Source organism: Magnolia sinica, chromosome 2, assembly GCF_029962835.1.
Source record: "Magnolia sinica isolate HGM2019 chromosome 2, MsV1, whole genome shotgun sequence".
Lineage (NCBI taxonomy): Eukaryota > Viridiplantae > Streptophyta > Magnoliopsida > Magnoliales > Magnoliaceae > Magnolia > Magnolia sinica.
In genome coordinates, this window is record NC_080574.1 from 110,717,827 (window position 1) to 110,732,555 (window position 14,729).

A 14,729-nucleotide genomic window follows, 5' to 3' on the forward strand; every position below is an offset into this window, starting at 1 on the left:
CTAAACCTAAACCTAAACCTAAACCCTAACCTAAACCTGTAACTTATAACCTAAACCTAAACCTAAAACCTAAATGTATTCTCAAATCCCTAAATCTAAACCTAGACCTAATCCTAATCTCAACTACCTAACCTAAACCTAAACTTGAAAACCCAAACCTAAACCCAATCTCGAACCCGAACACGATTTCCTAAACCTAAACCTTAACCTATTCTCAATTCCCTAAACCTATAGCTTATAACCTAATCCTAAACCCAAAACCTAATGTATTCTCAAATCCCTAAACCTAAACCAACACATAATCCTAATCTCAACTCCCTAACCTAAACCTAAACGTAAACTTGAAAACCCAAACCTAAACCCGATCCCGAACCCGAACCGATTTCCTAAACCTAAACCTTAACCTATTCTCAATTCCCTAAACCGATAGCTTATAACCTAAACCTAAACCAAAACCTAAACCTTAACCTAAACCTAAACCTACACCTATATCCTATAACCGAAACCTAAACCTAAAACCTAAATGTATTCTCAAATCCCTAAACCTAAACCGACACCTAATCCTAATCTCAACTACCTAACCTAAACCTAAACTGGAAAACCCAAACCTAAACCCAATCTCGAACCCAAAGCTGATTTCCTAAACCTGAACCTTAACCTATTCTCAATTCCCTAAACCTATAGCTTATAACCTAAATTTAAACCTAAAACCTAATGTATTCTCAAATCCCTAAACCTAAACCTACACCTAATCCTAATCTCAATTCTCAAACCTAAACCTAAACCTAAACTCGAAAACCCAAACCTAAACCCGATCCCGAACCTGAGCCCGATTTCCTGAACCTAAACCATAACCTATTCTCAATTCCCTAAACCTAATGCTTATAAACTAAATCTAAACCTAAACCTATAATCTATAACCTAAACCTAAAACCTAAACGTATTCTTAAATCCCTAAACCTAAACCTACATCGAATCCTAATCTCAACTCCCTAACCTAAACCTAAACCTAAACTTGAAAACCCAAACCTAAACCCAATCCGTAACCTGAACCCGATTTCCCAAACCTAAACCTTAAGCTATACTCAATTCTCTAAACCTATAGCTTAAAACTTAAACCAATTACCTATAACCTAAACCTAAAACTAAAACCTAATGTATTCTCAAATCCCTAAACCTAAACCTAAAACCTAATCATAATCTCAACTCCCTAACCTAATCCTAAACTTGAAAACCTAAACCTAAACCCAATCCCGAACCTGTACCAAATTTCCTAAGCCTAAACCTTAACCTATTCTCAATTCCTTAAAGCTATAGCTTATAACCAAAACCCAAACCTAAAACTAAACCTATAACCTATAACCTAAACCGAAACCTAAAAGCTAATGTATTCTCAAATCCCTAGACCTAAAACTACACCAAATCCAAATCTCAACTCCCTAACCAAAACCTAAACCTAAACTTGAAAACCCAAACCTATACCCGATCCCGAACCCAAACCCGATTTCCTAAACCTAAACCTTAACCTATTCTTAATTCCCTAAACCTATAGCTTATAACTTAAACCAAAAGCTAAACCTAAACATAAACCTGTAACAGATAATCTAAACCTAAACCTAAAAGCTAATGTATTCTCAAATCCCTAAACCAAAACCTTCACCTAATCCTAATCTCAACTCCCCAAATTAAACCTAAGCTTAAACTTGAAATCCTAAACCTAAACCCGATCTCGAACCCGAACCCGATTTCTTAAATCTAAACCTTAACCATTTCTCAATTCCCTAAACCTATAGCTTATAACCTAAATCAATGCCTAAACCTATAACCTATAACCTAAACCTAAACCTAAAACCTAAATGTATTCTCAAATCCCGAAACCTAAACCTACACCTAATCCTAATCTCAACTACCTAACCTAAACCTAAACTTGAAAACCGAAACCTAAACCCGATCAAACCTAAACCTTAACCTAAACCTAAACCTAAATCTAAACCTAAACCTATAACCTATAACCTAAACCTAAACCTAAAATGTATTCTCAAATCCCTAAACCTAAACCTACACCTAATCCTAATCTCAACTCCCTAACCTAAACCTAAACCTAAACTTGAAAACCCAAACCTAAACCCGATCTCGAACCCGAACCCGATTTCCTAAACCTAAACCTTAACCTATTCTCAAATCCCTAAACCTATAGCTTATAACCTAAACCTAAACCTAAAACCTAATGTATTCTCAAATCCCTAAACCTAAACCTACACCTAATCCTAATCTCAACTCCCACCGAAACCTAAACCTAAACTTGAAAACCCAAACCTAAACCCGACCCAGAACCTGATCCCGACTTCCTAAACCTAAACCATACCCTAATCTCAATTCCCTAAACCTATAGCTTATGACCTAAACCTAAACCCATAACCTAAAATTTAAACCTTAACCTAAAACCTAAATGTATTCTCAAATTCGAAAACCTAAACATACACCAAATCCTAATCTCAACTCCCTAACCTAAACCTAAACCTAAACTTGAAAACCCAAACCTAAACACGATCCCGAACCCAATCCCGATTTCCTGAACCTAAACCTTTGCCTACTCTCAGTTCTCTTAACCTATAGCTTAAAACTTAAACCAATTACCTATAACCTAAACCTAAAACTAAAACCTAATGTATTCTCAAATCCCTAAACCTAAACCTACACCTAATCATAATCTCAACTCCCTAACCTAATCCTAAACTTGAAAACCTAAACCTAAACCCAATCCCGAACCTGTACCAAATTTCCTAAGCCTAAACCTTAACCTATTCTCAATTCCTTAAAGCTATAGCTTATAACCAAAACCCAAACCTAAACTAAACCTATAGCTTATAACCTAAACCTAAACCTAAAACCTAATGTATTCTCAAATCCCTAAACCTAAACCTACACCTAATCCTAATCTCAACTCTCTAACCTAAACCTAAACGTAAACTTGAAAACCCTAACCTAAACCCGATCCCGAACCCAAACCCGATTTCCTAAACCTAAACCTTAACCTATTCTCAAGTCCCTAAACCTATAGCTTATAACTTAAACCTAAACCTAAATCTAAACCTTAACCAAAACCTAAACCAAAACCTATATCCTATAACCTAAATCTAAACCTAAAACCTAAAAGTATTCTCAAATCCCTAAACCTAAACCTACACCTAATCCTAATCTCAATTCCCTAACCTAAACCTAAACCTATACTTGAAAACCCAAACCCAAACCCGATCCCGAATCCGTGCCCGATTTCTTGAACCTAAACCTTAACCTATTCTCAATTCCCTAAACCTATTGCTCATAACCTAAACCTAAACCTAAACCTATAATCTATAACTTAAACCTAAAACCTAAATATATTCTTAAATCCCTAAACCTAAACCTACACCTAATCCTAATCTCAACTCCGTAACCTAAACCTAAACCTAAACTTGAAAACCCAAACCTAAACCCGATTCGGAACCCGAACCCGATTTCCCAAACCTAAACCTTAAGTTATTCTTAATTCCTTAAACCTATAGCTTAAAACCTAAACCTGTAACCTACAATCTAAACCTAAACTTAAAACCTAATGTATTCTCAAATCCCTAAACCTAAACCTACACCTAATCTTAATCTCAACTCCCTAACCTAATCCTAAACTTGAAAACCCAAACCTAAACTCGATCCCGAACCTGTACCCGATTTCCTAAACCTAAACCTCAACCTATTCTTAATTCCTTAAACCTATAGCTTATAACCTATACCAAAACCTAAACCTAAGTCTAAAACTAAACCTATAACCTATAACCTAAACCTAAACCTAAAACCTAATGTATTCTCAAATCCCTAAACCTAAACCTGCACCTAATCCTAATCTCAACTCCCTAAATTAAACCTAAACTTAAACTTGAAATCCCAAACCTAAACCCGATCCTGAATCCGAACCCGATTTCCTAAACCTAAACCTTAACCTATTCTCAATTCCCTAAACCTATAGCTTATAACCAAAACCTAAACCAAAACATAAACCTTAACCTAAACCTATAACCTATAACCTAAACCTAAACCAAAAGCCTAAATGTATTCTCAAATTCCAAAACCTAAACCTGCACCTAATCCTAATCTCAACTACCTAACCTAAACCTAAACTTGAAAATCCAAACCTAAACCCGATCTCGAACCCGAACCCGATTTCCTAAACCTAAACCTTAACCTATTCTCAATTCTCTAAACCTATAGCTTATAACCTAAACATAAACCAAAAACCTGATGTATACTCAAATCCCTAAACCTAAACCTACACCTAATCCTAATCTCAACTCCCTAAACTAATCCTAAACGTAAACTTGAAAACTCAAACTTAAACCCGACCCCGAGCCCGAACCCGATTTCCTAAACCTAAACGTTAACCTATTCTCAAGTCCCTAAACCTATAGCTTATAACCTAAACCTAAACCTAAACCTAAACCTTAACCTAAACCTAAACCTAAACCTATATCCTATAACAGAAACCTAAACTTAAAACCTAAATGTATTCTCAAATCCCTAAACCCAAACCTACACCTAATCCTAATCTCAACTCCCTAAACTAAACCTCAACGTAAACTTGAAAACCTAAACCTAAACCCGATCCTGAACCCGAACCTGATTTCCAAAAGCTAAATCTTAACCTATTCTTAAGTCGCTAAACCTATAGCTTATAACTTAAACCTAAACCTAAACCTAAACCATAACCTAAACCTAAACCTAAACTTATATCCTATAACCTAAACCTAAACCTAAAACCTAAATGTATTCTCAAATCCCTAAACCTAAACCTACACCAAATCCTAATCTCAACTCCCTAACCTAAACCTAAACCTAAACATGAAAACCCAAACCTAAACCCGATCCCGAACCTGAGCACGATTTCTTGAACCTAAACCTTAACCTATTCTCAATTCCCTAAACATATTGCTTAAAACCTAAACCTAAACTTAAACCTATAATCTATAACCTTAACCTAAAACCTAAATGTATTCTTAAATCCCTAAACCTAAACCTACACCTAATCCTAATCTCAAAACCTACACCTAATCCTAATCTCAACTCCCTAACCTAAACCTAAACCTAAACTTGAAAACCCAAACCTAAACCCGATCCCGAACCCGAACCCGTTTATCGAAACCTAAACCTTAAGCTATTCCCAGTTCCCTAAACCTATAGCTTATAACCTAAACCTATTACTTATAACCTAAACCTTATCCTAAAACCTAATATATTCTCAAATCCCTAAACCTAAACATACACCTAATCCTAATCTTAACTACCTAACCTAAACCTAAACTTGAAAACCCAAACCGAAACCCGATCCCGAAGCTGTACCCGATTTCCTAAACCTAAACATTAACCGATTCTCATTTCCTTAAACCCATAGCTTATAAACTAAACCAAAACCTAAACCTAAACCTATAATCGATAACCTAAACCTAAACCTAAAAGCTAATGTATTCTCAAATCCCCAAACCTAAACCTACACCTAATCCTAATCTTAACTCCCTAACCTAAACCTAAACCTAAACTTGAAAACCCAAACCTATACCCGATCCCGAACCCAAACCCGATTTCCTAAACCTAAACCTTAACCTATTCTCAATTCCGTAAACCTATAGCTTATAACCTAACCTAAAGCTAAACCTAAAAATAAACCTGTAACCTATAATCTAAACAAAAACCATAAAACCTAATGTATTCTCAAATCCCTAAACCAAAACCTACACCTAATCCTAATCTCAACTCCCTAACTTAAACCTAAACTTAAACTTGAAAATCCAAACCTAAACCCGATCCCGAACCCGAACCCGATTTCCTAAACCTAAACCTAAACCTATACTCACTTCCCTAAACCTATAACTTATAACCTAAACCTAAACCTAAAACCTATTGTATTCTCAAATCCCTAAACCTAAAACTACACCTAATCCTAATCTCTACTTCCTAACCTAAACCTGAAAGTAAACTCAAAAACCCAAACCTAAACCCAATCCCGAACCCAAACCCAATTTGTTAAACCTAAACCTTAACCTATTCTCAAGTCCATAAACCTATAGCTTATAACCTAAACCTAAACCTAAACCTAAACCTTAACCAAAACCTAAGCCTGAACCTATATAATATAACCTAAACATAAACCTAAAACCTAAATGTATTCTCAAATCCCTAAACCTAACCTTGCGCCTAATCCTAATGTCAACTCCCTAACCTAAACCTAAACCTAAACTTGAAAACCCAAACCTAAACCTGATCCCGAACCCGAGCCTGATTTCCTGAACCTAAACCTTAACCTATTCTCAATTCCCTAAACCTATCGCTTAAAACCTAAACCTAAACCTAAAACTATAATCTTTAACCTAAACCTAAAACCTAAACGTATTCTTAAATCCCCAAACCTAAACCTCCACCTAATCCTAATCTTAACTCCCTAACCTAAACCTAAACCTAAACTTGAAAACTCAAACCTAAACCCGATCCCGAACCCGAACCCGATTTCCCAAACCTAAACCTTAAGCTATTCTCAATTCCCTAAACCTATAGCTTATAACCTAAACCTATTACCTATAACCTAAACAGAAACCTAAAACCTAATGTATTCTCAAATCTGTAAACCAAAACCAACACCTAATCCTAATCTCAACTCCCTAACCTAAACCTAAACTTGAAAACCCAAACCTAAACCCGATCCCGAACCTGTACCCGTTTACCTAAACCTAAACCATAACCTATTCTCAATTCCTTAAACATATAGCTTATAACCTAAACCTAAACATAAACCTAAACCTATAACCTATAACCTAAACCTAAACCTAAAAGCTAATGTATTATCAAATCCCTAAACCTAAACCTACACCTAATCCTAATCTCAACTCCCCAACCTAAACCTAAACCTAAACTTGAAAACCCAAACCTAGACCCGATCCCGAACCCGAACCCGATTTCCTAAACCTAAACCTTAACCTATTCTCAATTCCCTAATTCTATAGCTTAAAAACTAAACCTAAAGCTAAACATAAACCTAAACCTATAACCAATAGTCAAAACCTAAACCTAAAACCTAATGTACTCTCAAATCCCTAAACGTAGACCTAGAGCTACACTTAATCCTAATCTCAACTCCCTAAATTGAACCTAAACATAAACTTGAAAACCCAAACCAAAACCCGATACCAAACCCGAACCCAATTTCCTAAACCTAAACCTTAACCTATTCTCAATTCCCTAAACCTATAGCTTATAACCTAAACCTAAACCTTAACCTATTCTCAATTCCCTAAACCTATAGCTTATAACCTAAACCTAAACCAAAACATATACCTTAACCTAAACCTATAACCTATAACCGAAACCTAAACCTAAAACCTAAATGTATTCTCAAATCCCTAAACCTAAACCTACACCTAATCCTAATCTCAACTACCTAACCTAAACCTAAACTTGAAAACCCAAACCTAAACCCAATCTCGAACGCGAACGCGATTTCCTAAACAGAAACCTTAACCTATTCTCAATTCCCTAAACCCATAGCGTATAACCTAAACCCAAACGTAAACCAAAACCTTAACTTAAACCTATAACCTATAACCTAAACCTATAACCTATAACCTAAACCTAAACCTAAAACCTAAATGTATTCTCAAATCCCTAAACCTAAACCTACACCTAAATCTAATCTCAACAACCTAACCTGAACCTAAACTTTAAAACGCAAAACCCAAACCCGATCTCGAACCCGAACCCGATTTCCTAAACCTAAACCTTAACCAATTCACAATTCCTAAAACCTATAACTTATAACCTAAACCTCAACCTAAAACCTAATGTATTCTCAAATCCCTAAATCTAAACCAACACCTAATGCTAATCTCAACTCCCTAACCTAAACTAAAACGTAAACTTGAAAACCAAAACCTAAACCCAATCCTGAACATGAACCCGATTTCCTTAACCAAAACCTTAACCTATTCTCAAGTCCCTAAACCTATAGCTTATAACCTAAACCTAAACCTAAACCTAAACCTTAACCTTAACCTAAACCTAAACCGATATCCTATAACCTAAACCTAAACCTAAAACCTAAATGTATTCTCAAATCCCTAAACCTAAACCTACACCTAATCCTAATCTCAACTCCCTAACATAAACCTAAACGTAAACTTGAAAACCTAAACCTAAACCCGATCCCGAACCCGAACCCGATTTCCTAAACCTAAACCTTAACCTATTCCCAAGTCCCTAAACCTAAAGCTTATAACCTAAACCTAATTCTAAACCTAAATCTTAACCTAAACCTGAACCTAAACCTATATCTTATAACCTAAACCTAAAGCTAAAACCTAAATGTATTCTCAAATCCCTAAACCTAAACCTACACCTAATCCTAATCTCAACTCCCAAACCTAAACCTAAACCCAAACTTGAAAACCCAAACCTAAACACGATCCTGAACCCGACCCCGTTTTCTTGAACCTAAACCTTAACCTATTCTCAATTCCCTAAACCTATTGCTTATAACCTAAAACTATAATCTATAACCAAAACCTAAAACCTAAATGTATTCTTAAATCCCTAAACCTAAACCTACCACTAAACCCAATCTCAACTCCCTAACCTAAACCTAAACCTAAACTTGAAAACCCAAGCCTAAACCCGATCCTGAACCCGAACCCGATTTCCTAAACCTAAACCTTAAGCTATTCTCAATTCCCTAAACCTATAGCTTATAACCTAAAACTATTACCTATAACCTAAACCTAAACCTAAAACCTAATGTATTCTCAAATCCTAAACCTAAACCTACACCTAATCCTAATCTCAACTCCCTAACCTAATCCTAAACTTGAAAACCTAAACCTAAACCCGATCCCAAACCTGTACCCATTTTCCTAAGCTTAAACCATAACCTATTCTCAATTCCTTAAACCTATAGCTTATTACCAAAACCTAAACGTAAACCTAAACCTATAACCTATAACCTAAACCTAAACCTAAAATATAATGTATTCTCAAATCCCTAAACCTAAACCAACACCTAATCCTAATCTCAACACCCTAACCTAAACCTAAACCTAAACTTGAAAACCCGAACCTATACCCGATCCCGAACCCGAACTCGATTTCCTTAACCTAAACCTAAACCTAAACCTTAACCAATTCTCAAATCCCTAAACCTACAGCTTATAACCTAAACCTAAACCTAAACCTAAACCAGTAACCTATAATCTAAGCCTAAACCTAAAACCTAATGTATTCTTAAATCCCTAAACCTAAACCTAGACCTAATCCTAATCTCAACTCCATAACTTAAACCTAAACTTAAACTTGAAAACCCAAACCTAAATCCGATCCTGAACCCGAACCCGATTTCATAAAGCTAAACCTTAACCTATTCTCAATTCACTAAACCTATAGCTTATAACCTAAACCAAAACCTTAACCTATTCTCAATTCCCTAAACCTATAGCTAATAACCTAAACCTTTACCTTAACCTAAACCTATAACCTATAACCGAAACCTAAACCTAAAACCTAAATGTATTCTCAAATCCCTAAACCTAAACCTACACCTAATCCTAATCTCAACTACCTAACCTAAACCTAAACTGGAAAACCCAAACCTAAACCCAATCTCGAACCCAAAGCTGATTTCCTAAACCTGAACCTTAACCTATTCTCAATTCCCTAAACCTATAGCTTATAACCTAAATTTAAACCTAAAACCTAATGTATTCTCAAATCCCTAAACCTAAACCTACACCTAATCCTAATCTCAACTCCCTAACCAAAACATAAACGTGAACTTGAAAACCCAAACCGAAACCCGATCCCGAACCCGAACCCGATTCCCTAAACCTAAACCTTAACCTATTCTCAAGTCCCGAAACCTATAGCCTATAACCTAAACCTAAACCTAAACCTAAACCTTTACCTAAACCTCAACCTAAACCTATATCCTATAACCTAAACCTAAACTTAAAACCTAAATGTATTCTCAAATCCCTAAACCTAAACCTTTACCTAAACCTCAACCTAAACCTATATCCTATAACCTAAACCTAAACTTAAAACCTAAATGTATTCTCAAATCCCCAAACCTAAACCTACACATAATCCTAATCTCAACTCCCTAACCTAAACCTAAACCTAAACTTGAAAGCCCAAACCTAAACCTGATCCCGAACCCGAGCCCGATTTCCTGAACCTAAACCTTAAGCTATTCTCAATTCCCTAAACCTATAGCTTATAATCGAAACCTATTACCTATAACCTAAACCTAAACCTAAAACCTAATGTATTCTCAAATCCCAAAACCTAAACCAACACCGAATCCAAATCTCAACTCCCTAACCTAAACCTAAACTTGAAAATCCGAACCAAAACCCGATCCTGAACCTGTACCCGATTTCCTAAACTTAAACCTTAAACTATTCTCAATTCCTTAAACTTATAGCTTAAAACCTAAACCTAAACCTAAACCTAAACCTATAACCTATAACCTAAACCTAAACCTAAAAGCTAATGTATTCTCAAATCCCAAAAGCTAAACCTACACCTAATCCTAATCTCAACTCCCTAACCTAAACCTAAACCTAAACTTGAAAACCCAAACCTATACCCGATCCCGAACCCGAGCCCGATTTCCTGAACCTAAACCTTAACCTATTCTCAATTCCCTAAACCTATAGGTTATAACCTAAACCAAAAGATAAACCTAAGCCTAAACCAGTAACCTATTATCTAAACATAAACCTAAAACCTAATGTATTCTCAAATCCCTAAACCTAAACCTACACCTAATCTTTATCTCAACTCCCTAACTTAAACCTAAACTTAAACTTGAAAACCCAAACCTAAACCCGATCTCGAACCCAAACCCAAACCCAAACCTAAACCCGATCTCGAACCCGAACCCGATTTCCTAAACCTAAACCTTAACCTATTCTCAATTACCTAAACCTATTGCTTAAAACCTAAACCTAAACCTTAACGTAAACCTATAACATATAACCTAAACATACACCTAAAACCTAAATGTTTTCTCAAATCCCAAAACCTAAACCTACACCTAATCCTAATCTTAACTACCTATCCTAAACCTAAACTTGAAAACCCAAACCTAAACCCGATTCCGAACCAGAAGCTGATTTCCTAAGCCTAAACCTTAACCTATTCTCAATTACCTAAACCTATAGCTTTTAACGTAAAACTAAACCTAAAACCTAATGTATTCTCAAATGCCTAAACCTAAACCTACTCCAAATCCTAATCTCAACTCCCTAACCTAAAACTAAACGTAAACTTTAAAACCCAAACCTAAACCCGATCCTGAACACGAACCAGATTTCCTAAACCTAAACCTTAACCTATTCTCAAGTCCCTAAACCTCTAGCTTATAACCTAAACCTAAAGCTAAACCTATAATCTATAACCTAAACCTAAAACCTAAATGTATTCTTAAATCCGTAAACCAAAACCTACACCTAATCGTAATCTCAACTCCCTAACCTAAACCTAAACCTAAACTTGAAAACACAAACCTAAACCCGATCCGGAACCCGAACCCGAATTCCCAAACCTAAACCTTAAGCTAAAACCTAAACCCTATATTCTATAACCGAAACCAAAACCTAAAACTTAAATTTCTTCTCAAATCCCTAAACCTATACCTACACTTAATCCTAATCTCAGCTCCCTAACCTAAACCTAAACCTAAACTTGAAAACCCAAACCTAAACCCGATCCCGAACCCGAACCCGATTTCCTAAACCTAAACCTTAACCTATTCTCAAGTGCCTAAACCTAAGCTTAGAACCTAAACCTAAACCTAATCCTAAACCTTAACCTAAACCTAAACCAAATCCTATATCCTATAACCTAAACCTAAACCGAAAACCTAAATGTATTCTTAAATCCCCAAACCTAAACCTACACCTAATCCCAATCTCAACTCCCTAACCTAAACCTAAACCTAAACTTGAAAACACAAACCTAAACCCAATCCAGAACTCGAACCCGATTTCCCAAACCTAAGCCTTAAGCTAAAACCTAAACCCTATATCTTATAACCTAAACCTAAACCTAAAACCTGAATGTATTCTCAAATCCCGAAACCTAAACCTACACCTAATCCTAATCTCAACTCCCTAACCTAAACCTAAACCTAAACTTGAAAACCCAAACCTAAACCCGATCCCGAACCCGAACCCGATTTCCTAAACCTAAACCTTAACCTATTCTCAAGTCCCTAAACCTATAGCTTATAACCTAAACCTAAACCTAAACCTAAACCTTAACCTAAACCTAAACCTAAACCTATATCCTATAACCTAAACCTAAACCTAAAACCTAAATGTATTCTCAAATCCCTAAACCTAAACCTACACCTAATCCTTATCTCAACTCCCTAACCAGAAAACCCAAACCTAAACCCGATCCCGAACTCGAGCCCGATTTCCTGAACCTAAACCTTAACCTATTCTCAATTCCCTAAACTTGTTGCTTATAACCTAAACCTAAACCTAAACCTACAATCTATAACCTAAACATAAAACCTAAATGTATTCTTAAATCCCTAAACCTATACCTACACCTAATCCTAATCTCAACTCCCTAACCTAAATTTAAACCTAAACTTGAAAACCCAAAACTAAATTCGATCCCGAACCCGAACCCGATTTCCTAAACCTAAACTTTAAGCTATTCTCAATTCCCTAAACCTATTGCTTATAACCTAAACCTATTACCTATAACCTAAACCTAAACCTAAAACCTAATGTATTATCAAATCCCGAAACCCAAACCTTCACCTAAACCTAATCTCTACACCCTAACGTAAACCTAAACTTGAAAATGCAAGCCTAAACCCGATCCCGAACCTATACCCGTTTACCTAAACCTAAACCTTAACCTATTCTCAATTCCTTAAACCTATAGCTTATAACCTAAACCTAAACCTATAACCTATAACCTATAACTAAACCTAAAAGCTAATGTATTCTAAAATCCCTAAACCTAAACCTACACCTAATCCTAATCTTAATTCCCCAACCTAAACCTAAACCTAAACTTGAAAACCCAAACCTATACCCGATCCCGAACCCGAACCCGATTTCCTAAACATAAACCTTAACCAATTCTCAATTCCCCAACTTAAACCTAAACCTAAACCTATAGCTTATAACCTAAACATAAAGCAAAACCAAAACGTAAACCTGTAACCTATAATCTAAACCTAAACGTAAAACCTAACGTATTCTCAAATCCCTAAACCTAAACCTACACCTAATCCTAATCTTAACTCGCTAACTTAAACCTAAACTTAAACATGAAAACCTAAACCTAAACCCCTTCCCGAACACTATCCCGATTTCATAAACCAAAACCTTAACCTATTCTCAATTCCCTAAACCTATAGCTTTTAAACTAAACCTAAACCTTAACCTATTCTTAATTCCCCAAACCTATAGCTTATAACCTAAACCAAAACCTAAACCTAAACCTTAACCTAAACCTATAACCAAAACCAAAACCTAAAACCTAAGTGTATTCTCAAATAACTAAACCTAAACCTACACCTAATACTAATCTCAACTACCTAACTTAAACCAAAATTTGAAAACCCAAACCTAAACCAGATCTCGAACCCGAAGCCGAATTCCTAAACTCAAACCTTAACCTATTCTCAATTCCTTATCCTTATAGCTTATAACCTAAACCCATACCTAAACCCAAACCTTAACTTAAACCTATAACCTATAACCTAAACCTAAACCTAAAAGCTAAATGTATTCTCAAATCCCTAAACCTAAACCTACACCTAATCCTAATCTCAATTCCCTAACCTAAACCCAAACATAAACTTGAAAACCCAAACCTAAACCCGATCCCGGACCCGAACCCGATTTCCTAAACCTAAACCTTAACCTATTCTCAAGTCCCTAAACCTATAGCTTATAACCTAAACCTAAACCTCAACCAAAATCTTAACCTAAACCTGAACCTAAACCTATATCCTATAACTTAAACCTAAACCTAAAACCTAAATGTATTCTCAAATCCCTAAACCTAAACCTACACATAATCCTAATCTCAACTCCCTAGCTTAAACCAAAACCTAAACTTGAAAACCCAAACCTAAACCCGATCCCGAACCCGAGCCCGATTTCCTGAACCTAAACCTTAAACTCTTCTCAATTCCCTAAACCTATTGCTTATAACCTAAACCTAAACCTAAACCTATAATCTATAACCTTAACCTAAAACATAAATGTATTCTTAAATCCCTAAACCAATACCTACACGTAATCCTAATCTCAACTCCCTAACCTAAACTTAAACCTAACCTTGAAAACCCAAAACTAAATTCGATCTCGAACCTGAACCCGATTTCCTAAACCAAAACCTTAAGCTATTCTCAATTCCCTAAACCTATTGCTTATAACCTAAACCTATTACCTATAACCCAAACCTAAACCTAAAACCTAATGCATTATCAAATCCCGAAACCCAAACCTACACCTAAACCTAATCTCTACACCCTAACCTAAACCTAAACTTGAAAACGCAAGCCTAAACCTGATCCCGAACCTATACCCGTTAACCTAAACCTAAACCTTAACCTATTCTCAATTCCTTAAACCTATAGCTTATAACCTAAACCTAAACCTAAACCTAAACCTATAACCTAAAAC

General features: G+C 35.8%; 1 long non-coding RNA gene across 1 annotated transcript; it reads right to left on the reverse strand.

Moving 5' to 3' along the window:
- Positions 1 to 2,038: 2,038 nt before the first annotated feature.
- Positions 2,039 to 12,052, reverse strand: LOC131237376 (uncharacterized). Its single transcript, XR_009167206.1, has 3 exons — positions 11,959 to 12,052; positions 8,614 to 8,752; positions 2,039 to 2,191 (listed from the first exon to the last, which is right to left on the reverse strand). It is a non-coding gene; the product is annotated as an uncharacterized LOC131237376 (long non-coding RNA).
- Positions 12,053 to 14,729: the final 2,677 nt, after the last annotated feature.